Raw genomic sequence first — 20,129 nt, 5'->3', positions numbered from 1 at the left:
CCCGGCTCGACCCACCACATCACTCCTCCTATCTTTCCTCCCCCTCTGGGGAAGGGGCGGGATGAATGACACGAGGACGGCCTCGAGAGGTGGACGTCCTTCTCAGGGTTTCCTCCAGGGGTAAAAAGGTGAGAAACTTATAGCAGTCCCGAGCAGGATCTTCCTCGAATGGCGAAAATACGTTTTTCTTCCCAAAAGCTCCCTTCTCGATCCCTTCCCAAGGACGTTTGGCCAATCCCCAATTTTTGACAGCAATGCATCCCTGGCTGCGGTTGAGTCCTGCGAAAGTAAAAGCGCGTAGGAAAGCGTCGCTCACTTTCCCCCGTGCTGCTCTTCTAGTAGATGTAGCTTGGTGGATTTAGAAGCACTTCACATGCTTCCGAAGTTGAGTCTGGGGACTCTGTTCAACCTTCTGTGAAAACAACTCTCATCTGGAGAGGGAAGGAAGCTAATCTGGTGCTTCTGATAAATGTCAGATTCTTGAAATTAATTTTACATAGAATAGATCTGAAAATAGAGCATGTGTTTGTCAGTATGGAGTGCAAGCTTAATATCATTATCTGACTTTTTTATTTTCCATGACACACAAAATGATTTAAGGCAGGATTTAAACCAATCCTTGGTTCATGGCCAAGGCACCAGTGTGCAGCCCGCCAGGAGCTAGGCCGCACAAAGGAGCAAAGTCCCCCGCATGCATGGGATCCAAGGGCCACACGTGAACCACACCCCCTGTGTCACTGCGTTTTTGTATTTGCCAGATGAGCTCATATTTTTAGACTCTAAGACTTTCTGTAGCTTGCCAAACTTCTTATCAGTAAGCTAACTACGCATGTCCGCATTCTTTCACTCTTTCTACTTCACACTTTTCTTTGTTCTCTTGCCAAGAAGTCTGACCACAGAGAGGTGGCCGGCAGGAACGTTGCCAAAATGTAAATGTGAAATTGTTAAAAAGTTTTTTCAAGAATTATATCTTAAAAAATAAATTGATAATTGTAAATTAAAAAATTTCTTAGAAAAATATGGTCAGAAGAAAATTGATAATAAATATAAAGAAAAAATGGAAAAGGATATTACCTCTGAGGAAATTAAAGATGTGATTCAGAAGCTAAAACTTGGAAAATCTCCAAGTGAGGATGGGTTACCAGCAGAATTTTATAAAGAGTTTAAAGAAACTTTGATCCCAAAATTACAGAAATTGTATAATAAGATATTACATGGAGATGATATTCCCATGTCCTGGAATAGAACAATTATATCCTTAATCCCGAAACCAGGTAAAGATTTAGAAAAAATTGAATCCTATCGGCCCATTTCCTTGATTAACCAAGATGCTAAGATATTTACTGCAATTGTATCAAATAGATGGAATAATTTTATAGATAAATATATAAACCATAATCAAGTAGGTTTTGTTAAAGGGAGTTATATGTGTGATTTAGTTAGAAGAGTATTAAATGTTATTGATATTGCTGAGAATAATGGTGATAAGATAGGTATTCTTGCCTTGGATATTTTTAAAGCCTTTGATTCTATACAATGGGATACTATAAAAGAAATGATTTCTGCATTAGGATTTGGTAATAAATTTATTCATATTATTTCCAAATTGTACCAGAGGGGTACGGCAAGAGTGAAAGTAAATGGTATATTTACACAAGATATAAATTTGGAAGCAGGGACAAGACAGAGTTGTCCCCTGTCTCCAACCCTATTTTTATTAGCAATGGAAAGTTTAATAACTTTGATTGAAGAGGATTCAGAATTAATAGGTTATAAAGGTGTCAAAGTTAATTTAAATGCAGATGACACTCTTGTCATTTTAAATAATTTTACAAATGATATAAAAAGAGTTCAAATACATTTGGAAGAATTTGAAGATATGACTGGTTTGAAAGTAAATTGGGCAAAATCAGAATTATTAATGGAAATTGATAGGGAAAATAAATTAGAAAAATTACAAAATCAATTTGGAATTAGGATAAAGGATAATTTAAGATATTTAGGTATTATACTTTCACTTAAAATTAAAAATTTAAAGAAACTAAATTATGGCATAGTAATAAAAGAAATTGAAGAGAAAATTGGGAAATATAAAAAACTTAAGTTATCTTGGTTTGGTAGAGTAGCTTTATGTAAAATGATGTTACTTCCTAAATTTAACTTTTTATTCAAGATGCTTCTGATTTTTTTAACCGAGAAGGACATTGAAGTATATCAAAAAACATTAGATAAATTTTGTAATGGGGATAAAAAACCAAGATTGATTAAGAAAATATGGTATCAGAACCAAAAACAAGGTGGTTTAGGAATTCCAAAATTATTAAATTATTATAGAGCATTTAATATAAAAACAGTAGTAAAAATTTTAAAAGAAGATGTTAAACTTTGGGGTAATTTGGAAATGAAGGAAATAAAGAAGTTTGGTTACAAATGGTTTTTGGAAAATTTTAAAGGTAAGGTTAAAATTTGTAATTATTGGTTAAATAGTTTGACTAAAAATTGGGACAGAGTAGCAAAAAAATCAATACCAGACGCATTGTATTTAGGTAAACTGAAAGAGAATTGCCCAATAAAATTAAATAGTAACAGAGAGAGGATCATAATAGAAGAGAAAGTGGAAACAATTAGTGAATGGTTGAAATTTATAGAAAATGAAATGAGGAAAGAGGAAATTTATGGAAAATTAAACATTAATTGGTTTGAAAGAATTTTTTTTTTTAAATTTGATTTATATGCCGCCCGTCTCCGGAGACTCAGGGCGGCTTACAATGCGTTAAGCAATAGCCTTCATTCTTTTGTATATTTTATACAAAGTCAGCTTATTGCCCCCACAAACTGGGTCCTCATTTCACCTACCTTAGAAAGGATGGAAGGCTGAGTCAACCTTGAGCCTTGGAGAGATTCGAACCAGCAGAAATTGCAGGCAGCTGTGTTAATAACAGGGTGCACTAAACCACTGTACTATCAAGGCTCAATTCAAATGAATAAATGGAATAGGAAATGCAAAGAAAGGAACGATGAGAGTAGAAAGGAAACGGAATTTGAAAATTTGACATCTCGAATAATAAAAGATGAAATTGGGCCAAAGGGATTAGTTAGTAAAATTTATAAAATTATTAACTTTGATAATAATTCACAAAGGGTAATGAAAGAGAATTGGGTAAAAGAACTGGGTATTGAAATTTCTGATCAAAATTGGAATATGAACTGGGTTAGTAGAATAATGAGGACATTATCAATAAGGATTAAAGAACATAACTATAAAGTCATTTGGAAGTGGTATTTGACCCCAATAAGACTTTTTCAAATGGATAATAAAGTGGATAAAATGTGTTGGAGATGTAAAGTGGAACTCGGGACATATGCTCATATGTGGTGTAAATGTAATGGGGTTGAACTTTTTTGGTCTAGGATAGAAAATGAAATATTTGAAATAATTAAGAAGAGGGTCAAATTGAAATTGGAAACCATATTATTATTAATATTGAATGAAACAACATTAACAACTGGAGAAAGAGAATTGGTGAGGATTTTGGTTATAATTATAATTGCTAGATATTGGAAATTAAATGTTGACTTAAAATTAGAAGAATGGTACAATGAAACATGGAAATTTGCATTAAATGATAAATTGACTTGTGATATTAAAATTAGAAGTGGTATATATAAAGAAAATGTTTTTTGGAACACTTGGCAACCATTTGTGGATTTTGCACTTGGGAGATTGGATGAATCGGCACCAGTACCTTATCAAAGAGATTTCTGGAAGAATTGAAGACTTCAAGTTCCTAAAACTTCCTTTCCGTTTGTATAGCACGTTGGGGGGAAAAAATTTTCTTTCCTTACTATTGATTTTTTGTATTGAATTTTTTTTTCCTTTCTGTTATTCTTTAACAATAAAAATATAATAATTTTTTTAAAAGATGTAATTATTTAGATAATTAGATGTTTTATTTTCTTTATAACAAATAAATGAGTTTATTCTTAGAAAAAATATCTTCGGGTTTATTTTCTTGCAAAAGTATACACAAGGAAAATGCCACGATCCACGTCTCTAAATCAAGGTGCGATTACCCAAAAGCAGAATGGGATTAATTAGCGCCCTGACACCTGGTAGCAGACAGACGGTTGATTTAAGGCTTTTTCCTTGCTTGTTACTTTGATTAGACCTCTAGGCTAGTTTAGCCAGATGATTATTTTTGCGACTGCAGAACGCTGATTAATTGTCTGCTAAGATGCCGAACAAGAAGAAAAAAGGAAAAATGAAATTAAGACCACTCTTCGTAAATGATTTGATTGATTTCTCCAATGAAGAGGAGGCAGAAAGGAGGTTTTCAAGTTTCCAGCCACTCGCCTCAGCCACCCGGCTAGAGGGAGCCGTGGGAGGAGAAGAAATGGACGAAATGCTCTTACAAAGGGTTCAGAAGGAAGATAAAGGCAGAGCTGCTTTTGAAGGTAATGTGCTGCGACCGAGGTCAGTAACGCCCCCTTCCAATTATGCAGGCTCTCAAACAGTCGTCCCAGAACCTTCTGAATTTGTAACGCTTGGTGCAGGGCCAGATTTTCTACAAACAGCCGAGCATTTTCACCCCCACGCAGAGAGAGAAACAATTCATTATTCTCCTCGCAGTTCCGATCTCTCCTTTCGTGAACTAGCTGTAAAAAGCTATAGTGATCTGATAAAAAATTTTGAACATGAGCTATTCCAGGCAAAAATGACTTTATCTATGTTTGAGCAAGATAAGAGAAAGTCTAGTGCTTTTAAAATCTCTAAAAATGCCATTTTGCCTTCTCCTTTGGAGCCAAAGACACACCTCCTGGTGGATTTTGTGTCAGGCCAACCAGAACAGAGAGCTGTGCACACATCACATTTGTCACATGGTGTTCTCTCTGATCAAATTACATATCATGCCACATATGCAGAAAGATTACCTGAGCTGCCTAAAACTAAAGTTGCAGCACCATCTGCTGGCGAAAGTAATTTATTAGAGAAAGCTGAAATGCACCGCATCTTGAGAGAGCAATTACAATTGTTGCAGAAGGCTCTATTAGAGATGTCTTTAACTCACTCAGATATTCAGGCTGCAATGCCACAAGTGTCTCCACAGGCTCAATTTTCAGCACCCCCTGGTGGTGCTGGTGTCCTTATAGATGGAACACAACAACGCTTAATGCAGCAAAGGCAAATGACTGCGTCTCCAGCAGGTCATGTTAATATTGCAGCTCAAATGCAACAGCCTCAACCACAAATGCATGCACAGGTGCCTCCAGCTGTACAACCAGGGCCAATTCCTGGTCCACCTCCAGCACAACAAGCACAGCAAATACTACAGGTATTTTTACCGGCACAACCAGCATACCAAATGCATGTTCCTCACCAGGCACATTCTGTTGCTCCACTAGCTGGTGAGTCGAAATTAAAGATGTCAGGACAGAATTATAAGGCCTGGGTCAGTGAGATTGGATTGTTACTTTGCAGAGAAGGTACTCATTGTATGATTCTCCTGCTCAGCCATGGACTCCTGCAATAAGAGACTTAGAGAATAAAGCTTGCACAACATTATTGATGTCCATGATACTGAACTGCAGGTTACCTTTCTGCCTGATGCAACAGCCCAACAAATTTGGGTCCAATTGGAAAATTGCTACACGCCTGTTTCAATTGAATCTTCATGTTTGCTCATGTCTGAGTTCCATGGTTCGAGATTGAAACCCGGTGAACAAATTGGAGCACATTTGACCAAACTAAAAGGAATCAGAAGAGAATTGAGACAAAGAGGCTATAATATTGATGATATTCAAATGATCAGCATTATTATTAACTCATTGAATTATGAATGGAAAGATGCCACTACAAAGATTAATCTATGCCTATTACTCAATGCACAGTGGACAATGTGTACAGACTTTTAATTGAAGAAGAAGCACTCATGTTAGCCACTCCACACTTGAGAGGACCACCCGCATCAAGAGCTCCAGCTAGGCACCCCTTCCGAGGAAGGACCTATGCTCCAAGGATGCCAAGATGCTACATCTGTAATCGTGTGGGACATGCCACCCGGGATTGTCCCCAATGAGTTCCAGCTCCCGTCACGTACCAGCCCAGAGGAACAGACTCCAGAGGCAGAGGCGGAAGACAAGGTCGTCGTGGTCCCCGGCGTGATCCACAAGCTCCACTCGCCACATTGGCTTTAACCAATGATCCACAACCTCAACCAGAGTACGACAGACGACTCCTGTGGACTTTGGACAGTGGTGCAGCATTGCATGTTACTTACAGAAAAGAACTTTTCACAGAGATGCACGAGCCTGAACCTGAGCTACGTGAACTTTATTCTTTTTCAAATCATCCTTGTCAGGTCAAAGGAAAAGGAACTGTTTATGTTGAAGAGCTCGATGCATTCATTTCTGATGTTTATTATATACCAACAGCAAATAGTAATTTGCTTACTCAGAGTCACTTGTCTAGAGCATTAAAGTTCCAGGTTCACCACCTTGAGAAAGCAAGTTACATAGTTAAAGATGGAGATATTGTTGCTGAAACCATGTTAATTGGTGGTGTTTATTACTTAAACCCAAAGCCTAAACTGCAAACACAGGCAAGTATACAAACTCCAAAAAGGGAGAGCACAGGCCCAGAGAGAGATGTTCCAGAGAGAGATCCTGTTGCTACTCCAAAGGCTCCTAAAGCCAACAAAAAGAAAATTAAGAAACAGGTTGCTCAGAGCAAGCCTGAGGTTCCTCATAAAACTGTTAATGTTGAGAATTCACTAACTGGTAAACCTTTGCATTCCAGGTGTATCCATAAATGGCATAGAAGATTGGGGCATGCCAGTTTCCGTGTTCTTAGGAAGATGCCGGAGTTCGCAAAAGGTTTGGATCTAAAGGGGTGTAAGGTGTTTTTGGATTGTGTATGCAAAAAGGCCAAATCCAAAGCAGCAGCCATTCCCAAACGCGCTACACGCCTGTCAACATGCATTTTTGATTTGGTTCACACTGACATAGTTGGTCCTTTTCCGCCAACACTTGGTGGTAGAAAATATTTTTTAACAATTGTTGATAATTACTCTAGATATGGATATGTATATCCTATGAAAGAAAAAATCTGAGACCTTCCAGATCTTTAAAGACTTTGCTGCTCTTGTTTCTACCCAACACCAAGTTCGCATCACCAGAATCCAGAGTGATCGTGGTGCCGAATTCATGTCTCAGCGTTTCCAGGACTGGATGCGTAAGAATGGAATTCTTCATCAGACGTCGGCCCCTTACACACTGGCTCATAACGGGGTCGTAGAGAGACGACAAGGGGTCCTGCAAACCATGATGTGTTTTCTCCTAGAAGACGCCAACCTTAGTATGCCATACTGGGGTGAAGCTATCAAATATGCAAATTACATTGTAAACCGTACTTGGAGCAGTGTAATAAATCAGACTCCTTTCTTCATGTTGTATGGCTACAAGCCCGATCTCAAAAACATCCATATTTTTGGTTCATATGCTATGGTGAACATTCCCCTAGTTCAAAGAAGAAAAGGAGGTCCAGCAGCAAAGAGATTGGGATTTATGGGTGTTGATGATAATTCAAAATGGAGCAAATTTATTGACTCTAAACATGTAATTGTGATTTCCCAATCTGCTAATTTTGAGGAAGATGTTGACTGGTCCAGGATACATTCCAATGATCCTGGAGTTTATTTTCCTAGAGATGATACTGCTGATGCTGCGCAGATTGATGATCAAGATTCCACTAGTTCTTTTCAACCTGATGTTCCGTCTTCACAAGTCACGGATGCTGACGCTAGCGACGAATGTGAGGACGAGGACAAAGCAGAAGAAGAATGGACTGTTGTTCCCAGACGTTCCAAGAGGGTCACAAAGGGGATCCCTCCACAACGATATTCTTGGCAACTGACAAAAGCACCCTTGCCTTTGATTTGCAATGTTACACTTCCACCTGATACGTTCACGCAAATCAAACATCTTCCTGATTCAGAGCAAGACAAATGGTATGAAGCAATGCAGGTTGAAATGGACAGTCTAAAGAAACTTAAAGTGTTTACACCTGCAAAACCTCCAGCAAGCAAAAAGGTCATTGGCACTCGATGGGTCTACAGAATCAAAAAGAAGCCAAATGGTGAGTCATTGTACAAGGCCAGACTTGTAGCTCAGGGTTTCACTCAACGTTATCCTGAGGACTACACAAATACCTACTCACCGACAGTCCAAACTGAGAGTGTAAAAATTGCTTTAGCAACTGCAACTATTCTTGGTTTAGAAGTTTTCCAGTTTGATGTTGACACAGCTTATCTACATGCAGACCTAGACGAAGAGATCTATGTGAGAGGTCCTCCAGGATTCCGACAGCAAGAAGGGGATACCTGGTTTCTAAACAAAAATCTTTATGGTCTGAAACAGTCTGGTTTAATGTGGTACTTATGTCTTACTGACAAACTAAATTCAATGGGCTTTATTAAGTCCGAAACTGATGAGTGCGTGTTCACAAAAAGATCTAACAATGCATATGAGCTAGTTCTTGTTTATGTTGATGATATTGTTTATATTGGTCCAAATAAGCAAATGAGTGAAATTTTTGCCAAAGCTTTGCAGAGATACTTCACATTGAAATCATTGGGTCACATTAGCACTTATTTAGGTGTTCAGATTGAAAAAACACAGAAGGGGTTTAGTCTTTCACAAGAGGATAAAATTGAACAAATTTTGCATCATTGCAACATGAAGGATGCTAACACAACAAAGACACCCATGCAAACAGATTCCCACAACTTGACACATGAAGCAAGTCCTGAGTTCGAGGATCAAACACTTTATCGTTCAGTTATTGGGTCACTGTTGTACATTAGTAGTTCGACCAGACCCGACATTGCACTTAGTGTTAATCTCTTGTCTCGACACGTAGGCAAGGCAAAACAGTTTCATTGGTCGTGTGTTAAGAAATTATTGAGATACCTAAAGCACACTAAACTTATGAAGTTATTGTTAGAACCAACACATACTGATTATGCAGAATTATGTTGTTATGCAGATTCTGATTGGGCAAGTGATAAGAAATCACGTAAAAGTACTTCAGGTTATATGATGTTCTTAAATGGATGTCCTGTTTATTGGCAAGTGCTAAACAGAATTTTGTTTCCTATTCATCTACCAAAGCTGAATATGCTTGTGTTTCAGATGCATGTAATTCTCTAACTTGGTTTGATGCTTTGGTCACAGATATCTGGACACACCCGATCTGACCGATCACCGTGATGGAAGACAATGAATCGGTGGTTTATATTTCTGAATCACATTTCACAAGTTCTAGGTCCAGACACATTGACATCTGTTATCAAAATATAAAACAATTAGTGAAAAAAGGTTTTGTTAAAATGCAGTATGTATCTACACATGATCAGATTGCAGACATGCTCAACAAACCGCTTCCAGCAGCTCAACACGAGTATCTGCGTAAGAAGATGTGCCTTATTTGATGATGTACCTGATATTCACTCAACTGGCAAAAGAAGGGGTGTCACTGCGTTTTTATATTTACCAGATGAGCTCATATTTTTGGACTTTCTTAAGACTTTCCATAGCTTGCCAAACTTCTTATCAGTAAGCTAACTACGCATGTCCGCATTCTTTCACTCTTTCTACTTCACACTATTCTTTGTTCTCTTGCCAAGAAGTCCGACCACAGAGAGGTGGCCGGCAGGAACATTGCCAAAATGTCATTATTTAGATAGTTAGATGTTTTATTTTCTTTATAACAAATAAATGAGTTTATTCTTAGAAAAAATATCTTCGGGTTTATTTTCTTGCAAAAGTATACACAAGGAAAATGCCACGATCCATGTCTCTAAATCAAGGTGCGATTACCCAAAAGCAGAATGGGATTAATTAGCACTCTGACACCCTGGTCCACACACACACACAAAAATGCTCTCCACAGAACTGGTCCCTGGTGCCTAAAAGGTTGGGGAATGAGCACTGATTTAAGGCATTGATCCCCTTGATTTCCCCACTGTTTTATATAGTGTCCACATGAATCCATCATTTATACACAGATTCAAAGACACAAGACTGAAGACATGAGACACAGAACCTCATAGTATCAATCCAAATGAAGTTTAAACAGAGTATAAATAAAACCGCCATTATATTACAGAGTTTAGCTGGCTGTGTAATAAGCCATCACAGCCACAATCCTTACAATTTGTGCCAAAGTATGAGGCAAAAATAGAAATTTTAGACCAAGGTTTTCATGGATCTGCACAATCACAGATTAAATCAATTTGCATCAAGAAATCATTGTAACCTGGATCCATTTTTTTTTTTTTTTACTTTTGCATGGTGCAAAAGTCTCTGCAATCTGTGCACTACTATCAGGTGACATTTGTGACTAAGATGATACAGTTAAGATAATAGATGCAATACTGGATGGAACTATCAAGATTGAACAATTGGAACAATTCTACATTTGCACTGAAGGTCCACCAATTGGATACCCTTTATTTCATATACTTTGTCCAAACAGAAAAATGATATTTGCTAAAGCAATTACTGTCTACTATTAGTTGCAAATAAAATCACAGTCGTATGAACAATCCAGAATTTTTGGTGCATGCTTGCTAGCAGGATTGATTCTCAACTCATAATTGCCATATGAATCTTTCTTGCAATATTTTAAGGCATCATGTTCATGCATCCTGTTGTCCGGTTCATGTTCTCCTAAATTTTATAGTTACCATCTGCTTGCTTGAATTCTGGACATTATAGAACTTTAATCTATTTCACTGTGTGGTTCTGTAAATCATTTTAATGGTCATTTGCACTAATGCATTATTTTATCTTTCCACCATTTTCATTTTTGTAAAGTTCCTACAATTCAGGGTTTTAGGACTGCAGGTAGCCTTATTTATGAAAAAGCATGGGTACCAAATGAGTTGTAAATTCCATTAATTTCCCAAAATGTCCATTTTCAAGTCTATTTCACAACAAACTTACCAAGCAATTTAGTTATTTTCATAATCAGCTTTAGTCGGTTTCATAGCCCAATAGAAACTGCTTTATTTTCTCTAATTACAGAAAATAATTAATATTTATTTTTGCATTGATGATCACTTTTCTTCCTTTCAATGAAATTCATAGGATCCTGACTATCTTACAAAGGTTAGGAAGTTTAACATTTCCATAAATTAGGAAGAATTACAGTTCAACAATGATTAGCATCCATTTTTTCCTAGTAGTGATCTGTGTTGAAATTAAAAAGCCTTCAATTGGAGACCATCTGCTTCTGGTCATTTCCCCACTCATGATGGCATTAGGCAGAGACCAAGCCATTTCCCTATTAGTGGGACATCTTCACAGAAACTTCTTCATAGCAACAGCCAGCCATTGCTGAAGCAATATAAAGTCTGTGCCCACTATTGTTATTTTGGCCCAACAATGGTGGAATGACCCTAGAGCAGGCCTGCACAACTTGTATAGAGGATTAATACCTCAAAAATAATTGTGGAGCATAAGGAGTAGCTGGCACACTAACCAGCTACTCTGTAGTATTGTGGCAGCAATACAGTTTGCAGTGTCCATGAGGCTTGAAAGCATTGGGTGGCTGCAAAGGTCTGAGCATCCTCACTGATGTTTGATGACAGTGGATTGGCCATTTTTCAAAAAATGCTTGAGGGCCAAACAAGATTGCTTGATTGGGTGCATGTTGGATAGTTCTGTTATAGAAGATTCTATAAGTCACTAGTGGGGAAATAACCTTAGTTGCTCCCATATACTTATATCAAATTAATATTTTAAAAGGAAGGTTTTGAAGTGGAACATGTTTTTGATTTTGGAATGTATTGCATTATCTAACTTTCCATACCTGATATGAGAATACACAACCTCAAAAATGTATGTATGTATAGGGATAGACAGATCAGCAAAGAAAAGTTATCATTGCAAAGTTAAAGAGTCTCATTACATTGTAACTTATCCTGAATAGCATAAATGCATTTTTCTTTATTATTTTGATTTACACGTAAATCAAAGAGCAGATGACAAAAACTAAATACAACAGAAAATAAAATAAAGCATTATAAGATGTCATACAAAGACAGTTCATGCTTCTCTGAGTGAGGGTGTCTTTCCCGCCGCCTTGAAAGAGGCGGTGGTGAGACCTCTTCTCAAGAAGCCTTCCCTGGACCCGGCAGTATTGGCAAATTACCATCCAGTCCCCAACCTTCGCTTTGTTGCGAAGGTTGTTGAGAGTGTGGTAGCACGACAGCTCCCTCAGTACCTGGATGTATCGGCTTATCTGGATCCGTTCCAGTTGGGCTTCAGGCCTGGGTACAGCACGGAAACGGCATTGGTCGCATTGGTTGATGATCTCTGGAGGGCTCAGGACAGGGGTTGCTCCTCTGTCCTGGTCCTATTAGACCTCTCAGTGGCTTTTGATACCATCGACCATGGTATCATGCTGCACCGGCTGGAAGAGCTAGGGGTGGGAGGCACCGTGTTGCAGTGGTTCTCCTCCTTCCTCTCCAACCGGTCACAGTCAGTGTTGGCAGGGGGGCAGAGGTCGACCCCGAGGCCCCTTGTATGTGGGGTGCACAAGGGTCGGTCCTCTCGCCCCTTCTGTTCAACATTTATGTGAAGCCGCTGGGTGAGATCATCTGTGATTTCGGGGTGAAGTACCACCAGTATGCTGATGACACCCAGCTGTACATCTCCACCCCAGACCACCCCAATGATGCCTTTGAAGTGATGTCCCAGTGCCTGGAGGCTGTACGGATCTGGATGGGGAGGAACGGACTCAGGCTCAACCCATCCAAAACCGAGTGGCTGTGGTTTCCGACATCCCGATATAGTCAGTTGGTGCCATCACTGACTATTGGGGGCGAGTTATTAGCCCCCACGGAGAGGGCTCACAACTTGGGTGTCCTCCTGGACTCACAGCTGTCTTTAGAAGAGCACTTGACGGCTCATGCCCTCGTCACTTCCCGTCTGGACTACTGCAATGCTCTCTACATGGGGCTCCCCTTGAGGAGCACCCGGAGGCTTCAGCTGGTTCAAAATGCGGCTGCGCGGGTGGTTATGGGAGCGACGGGGCGCTCCCATGTGACCCCCCTCCTGCGCGAGATGCACTGGCTCCCGGTGGTCTTCCGGGTGCACTTCAAGGTTTTGGTTACCACCTTTAGAGCGCTCCATGGCTTAGGACCGGGGTATCTACGAGACCGCCTTCTGCCACCAATAGCCTCTCACCAACCAGTACGCTCCCATAGAGAGGGTCTCCTCAGGGTGCCATCGGCCAAACAATGTCGACTGGCGGCCCCCAGGGGGAGAGCCTAATAATTCAGGTAATTAAATAGTCTTGCCTATCCTTCTGAAACATTGTCTGGGGAAGAATCAAGAACTGATGGTCTTTTTAAAGCAGAGTGAAAGCTATCTGAGGAGAATGCTGTCCAAATAATAGGTGTGGCAACTGAAAAAAACAATTGTTGGGTCCTACAACTGCTTATGTGATGAAACTAGAGCATATCAACCTTTCAAATCTTAACAGATTGGGACCAGCAATTGGAGATGGGTGGTCTTGCAAATAGGCAGGTCCTATGCCTTGGAGGACTATAACACGAACACCTTGAATTGCCAGAAGCCACCTAACAGGGGTGAAATGCTCCCGGTTCAGACCGGATCGCCCGATCCGGGAGCAATGGAGGCGGGTGGTTTGGAGAACTGGTAGCAAAAATCCCTGCCCCCCCCACCCCATGCCCAGCTGAGCCACACAATCATCAGAGGCTTTTTTTTTTTTACTTTTACTACAACCTCTGGAAAAAATGCTTTTAAAAGTAAAAAAAAAAAGCCTCTGATGATCATGCAGCTCAGCTGGGATTGTCAAAGGCTTTTAAAAGAAAAAAACCCTTTTTTTCTTTTAAATGCCTCTGACAATCCAAGCTGAGTTGCCTGATCAGCAGAGGCTTTTTTAAAAAACTCAGATTGTCAGAGGCATTTAAAAGAAAAATAGGGTTTTTTTCTTTTAAATGCCTCTGACGATCCAAGCTGAGTTTTTTAAAAAGCCTCTGCCAATCAGGCAACTCAGCTTGGATCGTCAGAGGCATTTAAAAGAAAAAAAAACCCTATTTTTCTTTTAAATGCCTCTGATGATCCAAGCTGAGTTGCCTGATCAGCAGAGGCTTTTTTAAAAAAAAATTGGCCACACCCACCCAGTCACATTACCCATCCCACCAAGCCACGCCCACAGAACCGGTAGTAACAAATTTTAGATTTCACCATTGCACCTAACCACTAGTTGAGTTAGAATAGTAGCAGTATCACATAGCCCGTAACTGCTTGCATCAGTTCATTCTGGACTAGTTGTAGTGTCCAAATAATTTTCAAAAGTAGACATAGGTAGTGTGCACAGTATGGCCAAGATACATGTTGAGACGGTATGACAGGCAATGACAAAGGCTCCCAAATTCAGGAATAGATGCAAAGGATTTGTGCAAAGGTTCTTCTAGACATGATTGCCACCTATTCTTTTAGCAGATTCTAGAACAGGACTGTCAAACTCCTGGCCCACGGGCCAGATGCATCACATTCTGGCCACGCCCATGCCTGGTTTAGCGAAGGGGAGGAAAGTCCCGATACATCACATGACGATGCCGTGATGACATGAGTTTGACATCCCTGGTCAAGAAGGACTCCAGATTGTGACAAATTCTGTTTTGAACAGTGTTCAAAAAATTAAGTTTCCAGATCCAGATGGCTCCAATATCCACAAACATCTAGTCTTGTGTAGGGTTGAGCCTAAGCCTGTTCTTCCCCATCCAGACCCCCAAGAAGTTCTAGATACTGAGACAGAATCTTAAGAATATCACTTAGCCAGCCTAGAGTTAAAATATATAACTGAGTATAATCAGCATATTCATAATACCTAAATTCTGCCATGGATGACCTCACCCAGAGGTTTCACATGGATCTTAAATACAGCAGGAAGAGAATTGACCTGTAAGACATCCCACAAACCAAGGGTCTTGGGTTGGTTCTCTTCCTTCAACCACATCAATTGGAGCCAGCTCTGGAGGAAGGAGGAGAACCATCACAACACAATTTCCAACTTCAATCTAGAGCAATATCATGACTAATGGATTGACAGTCTCTTAGAGGTTAGAGAGTCTAGGATGGATGCACATATTCATCCTCCTCTGACCAATAGATACAACCAATGTCATCTCAGTATGTAACCCAGGCCTGAAATCTGGCTGAAGAGATTCAAATAATTCACTTCCTCCAGTCCTTTGAAACAGCAGCCTACCACCTTCTCAACAATCTTCTTCCCAAAGTGAAAATTAGAGATGGTTAAATAATACTCAACACAATAATAACTGATCACTGTGCAAGTCTCACAGTGGTGCTGTTTTCTTTGTATTTTCAAAACTGTTCTAGAGTACAAAAATATGGATATTGTGATTGGTATTCTTGCATCAGACGTAATGCATGGCTTTGGCTAAACCTAATCTGAAGATAAAGAAGTTTTACCAAAAAATAAGAGATATTTCAGGGACAGAAAAAATGATGACACATAAATATATTGTGAATTATATTATATTGATTATATGATAATAATGAATTTCAGCCATTTCCACCTGGAAATAAGAAGAAATATTTTGGATAATACCTCCAATAACAATGATTCCAGACACAAGACTTCCAAAATCTATAAAGCTCTTTATAATGAGCCTTCGAATGACCCAACACAGAGACTTGTAACTCAACAGAAAATGTAACAGAAATGAGAAACAATGGAATCAGACAGATGGGGACAGAGATCAGTCATGATTAAATATAGAGTGTATTTGAATTTACTGCGCTCCTTGAAAAGTTTTTTCATTTCATTTCATTTCAGTGCATTCTACACTGTTTTTTGTGATGACAGAAAGAGACTTATCCTGTTTGACCAACTAATCCAGAGCATGGTCAGTTGGTTGGCTCTTGCCATATGGGCATAAATCATGGGATAAGTATGGTTATATATCTAGTGCCCATGCCATGTAGGGCTTTATGGAAGATAGCCATCACCCTGAATTGCATACTGGCAACTAGTGCGGCTTGCAAAGCAGCAATATCACATGCCCTATTACTCGATATAATAAAAAATTAGCAGCCTTGTTATAAGCCAACCTTGCATTCAGCAGCAGCCAGAGCAAAGGGTTACAGAAGATCCAATAGCCAGGTATCACGGGTGGATTTGTTTGGAATTTTACATAATTGCTGTGCACCCTCTTTGATTATAGGATGGATATAAATGCTATTAAAACCTTGAGCTTTGCAGAAGTGTAAAGCAAAATCTTTAGGACAAAAGTGACACTTTAAGAGGACAAGTGTATTGAGGCTGAGTGTTCAGTAAGTTCAGACTGACCATTATAGAAGAAAACCAGCTGGCTTGAAAGGAAAATGGACTTGAATAGGGTGCAGAAGGATATAGGTGATGACTTCTGAAACAATGACCAGGGGCTCTCCACAATGTAATATTTCATTGCAAGTCTTGCACACTTCTTGCCATTTTATTGCAGGTAGTGCTAATTCTGTCTAGTATGTAAAGAGAATAATTTCACTTAAGGCAATGTCTTTCTTTCTAAAATTAAAACAAACCAACAAAAGTAAAACAAAACAAAAACATTTACACCATAGTAAAGTCCAAATAGTTTGTTGCTTATGTATTATATTTTAGACATTCATTCTATCCTAATTTGCAATGATTGTCATGCCTTTTCATCATTCCTTTTTAATATACCCAGGAGGCTTTTGAATCTTGAGTAGGACTTAAATCAATTTTCAGAGTTTTGAAATCAATCCATTTTCCACTCTCCCCCAGCTTTGTTCTCTTTACCCACTCACTTTTCTTTTTTAATTTGCCTGCATTCATTTCTTTAGCAATTTCTTCAGACAAAACCCTAAACTGAACACTTTCAGGAGTATGATTAAATCACAGTACTTGTTTGGGAATGATTCCAACTTGGCTGAGAGGCATGCTAGATGTCATGTAAGCAATAAACACTTCAGTGGCAAACTGATGCATCTTTTGAACATAAAGCTCAGAGAACATTAGAAAATGGATTCAATTCATCTTTTAAGGCTATGAGTTGACCTTCATGCACCTCATGAACTGAGACGAGAAAAAATTGATATGAGTAAAAGCCCAGTACTGTCTAATAAAACAAACCTTCATTTATTATGGAAAGAATCTGGCTAAGAACAATGATATGTAATCTTTCCTTCCTTCCTTCCTTCCTTCCTTCCTTCCTTCCTTCCTTCCTTCCTTCCTTCCTTCCTTCCTTCCTTCCTTCCTTCCTTCCAAAATATGTCATAGCTTGTTACATTCTGACAAATCATTATTTTGAAGCAAATAATGAATCTGTTTGAGCTAAGAAGAAAACAGAACAGAATGACAGCACAATAAAAAAAAAAGTTGCAAAGGAATATGTTTGAAGTTAAGAATTTCCAGCTGTTCACCTTAATCTAAATGTAATTATTTCACAAAAGAAGGGCAGAAATTATGTTCTTTGGGGCAGGACTTGCAGTGAATATGTCTTACTAATTAATTTTCCCAGGTAAAACATACTAGAGCTATTTTATATTGAGAATGAATTATATCTATAATGCCAGCTTTTAACATAGCAGCAGACCTAGAATATTAAAGGCAAAACTGCACAGTCATCATTAATAATTTTAATCCCAGCCATGAAACAAACTATTTTTTTCTCTTCCTGTAATTTAAATTCATTACTCGAAGTCCCATACTCTGAAAAAATAGAGAACAAGTTTTCTAGGGATGTTGTTTTAAATATTTCAACAGTATTACCTTGTCTTCTGAAAGAAAATCTCTTTTCTTCATCTCTTTTCTTTCTCTAGTCCCTTCATCATCTTCATATTCCTTTTCTTTGAACTTGTTTCAATTTGCCTACATCTTTTTTAAAGTAAACTGATTAGAACTGTGCACAATAAAATAAAGTAGAATGATTATAGATTTAAAATTCCTTTTTATGTTGATCAGAACATTACATTTGATTTCCATTCAATGAATGAGCAGTTAGTGGCTACACCAAGTTCTTTTTCATAAATATCATTACAAAAATGGATATCTTTCATTCTATATCTATGTGCCTGAATTTTGTTTCCTAAGTAAAAAACTGCACGTGTCTCTTTTGTCCCCTTTTATATACACTTTAGTGCATATGTGTCAGTGTGTTAAATATTATTACCAGGAAAATAAGGATCAAAGCATAATGACAAAGGATTGGGAATTGGGAATGCTATGTAAGTGGCTTAAGGAGCAGTTATAAGAACTGGGGGAAACAATTGTTTTTTTGGTTTATTTACTAGGTTCTCTTCTGTTTTAATCAAGGAATGACTCTGAGGTTCTTACATATCTTATTCAATAGTGAGATGAATGCTACTATAACCTCTACCTTCAGAGCCAAACAGTAGCAGCAATTAGTAAAAAAAAAAAAGGGGGTTATCATGGAGAAAATCACTCAGTTAACAAACTCTCTTTCAGGAAGGAATCCTCTTTTGGCATAGATCTTGATGGCTTTGCAGGATTCCAGAAACATATGGGAGAATAATGTGCCAGAGAAAGGAATTAGTTATAGAAAAGATCAACTCCCAAGGTACCTATAAGGGTAGCCATTCAGAACAAGTATTCACTTTTATATGTCATAGGGTGGGCATAGACCACTGGGAAACCACTGCACTCTTTTCTATAAAAATATAACAAATTACTTGTTATTTATCTGAAGTTAAGAATCCCACAACAACATAATATGGATCAGGCAATTGGTCCATAATATGGATCAGACCTGAGAAACTGGCTACAAAATGGTTAAACTTTCTTTGAAACCTGCAAAATTTATTGCACTATAAGTTAAAACACATATATATTGTCTCCCCTCTTGCATTCTGTGAGTTCTCACTTATTTAAAGAGCATCAGCTTTGGTAAAAGTATTCTAACTCAAAAATCTATTTTCCTAGGCAAAGAAATAATAATTAGAATACTTGCATTTAAATGTGGTTCAAAGGAGGGATCAGTACATGGTGAACTAGTAGCTTTTTTCAAGGTCAGCTATGCATTATTAAATTAACAAATCATCACAAGGCAAGCCACCATATAGATGAATCCTCAGTAGCCTTTGAGACTACGGAGACTACTTTGTTGACAACAGAATATAATATAGGATAGGGAGACATATTTCTTCTAATATCAATTATGAAAGATATACGTTTTTGACAGAAGTATAAATTAGTTCAAGCACAAAGCACTTGTGCCAAGCATTTATTATTAGTGATGTAGTGACATATTTTATAATACAGGATTTCTCCAGTCAAACCCATGTAGAACACATTCCAAAACAGTCCACAGTGACAGTCCCAGATTCAGACTGCTGTGCAGTCTTAAAGTACATTAAGAATTTTTGAATTAGTTATTATTTGACTTATCTTATCTAAGAAGCAGCCAGTTATATCCTGTAACACAATATACATATACAGATTTACAACATCTAATGCATTGTGATATTGCTCAGACTGTAACACTATCCCATTTTCCTGCCTGTAAACCACAAATTATTACAAGTGCATAGCATTGTTTGTGAATTGGAATAATTTATGCAGAAATTTTGATATTCATCACAAATATAAGATTGTCTATTATTTTTCAATGATTTATTTTCTTCATATCATACAATCTTTTTCTGGCACGGGGCAGAAAACTGTTAGTTGTGTTGTTTAGAGGCTATAAGAGGTGATGTGATGATTTAATGTGTCGTGAGACTTTATCCTGTTGATATTTGGTGCTATTAGTAGCATGAACAAAGATTGTTCATCCTGCTTTAGATTATATTTTTAAAAAACTTTCATCTATTTATAATAGGAAGACAGTTATAAGAATAAGAAAGCCAGTTTGGTGTAGTAGTTAAGAACCAGGATAGAAACTGGGAGACTGGGAGTCTAGTCCCTTAGGTACAAAGCCAGCTGGGTGACTTGTGACAGTTATTTCTCCATTTTCTGTACAAAATCCTTTTCTTTTAATACTGTAGTATTTAAAGTCCATCTAGACCTTCTCCTTTGTCCTTTCCATCTC

The 20,129-nt window shown here is 38.3% G+C and overlaps 1 long non-coding RNA gene across 1 annotated transcript; it reads left to right on the top strand.

Moving 5' to 3' along the window:
- Nucleotides 1-43: 43 nt before the first annotated feature.
- On the top strand, nucleotides 44-9,796 carry LOC148113428 (uncharacterized). Its single transcript, XR_015728232.1, has 2 exons — nucleotides 44-128; nucleotides 9,232-9,796. It is a non-coding gene; the product is annotated as an uncharacterized LOC148113428 (long non-coding RNA).
- Nucleotides 9,797-20,129: the final 10,333 nt, after the last annotated feature.

This window comes from Pantherophis guttatus, chromosome 5, assembly GCF_059756535.1.
Source record: "Pantherophis guttatus breed Tessera chromosome 5, ASM5975653v1, whole genome shotgun sequence".
Classification (NCBI taxonomy): Eukaryota; Metazoa; Chordata; class Lepidosauria; order Squamata; family Colubridae; genus Pantherophis; species Pantherophis guttatus.
This window is presented reverse-complemented; position numbering and strand designations above follow the sequence as displayed.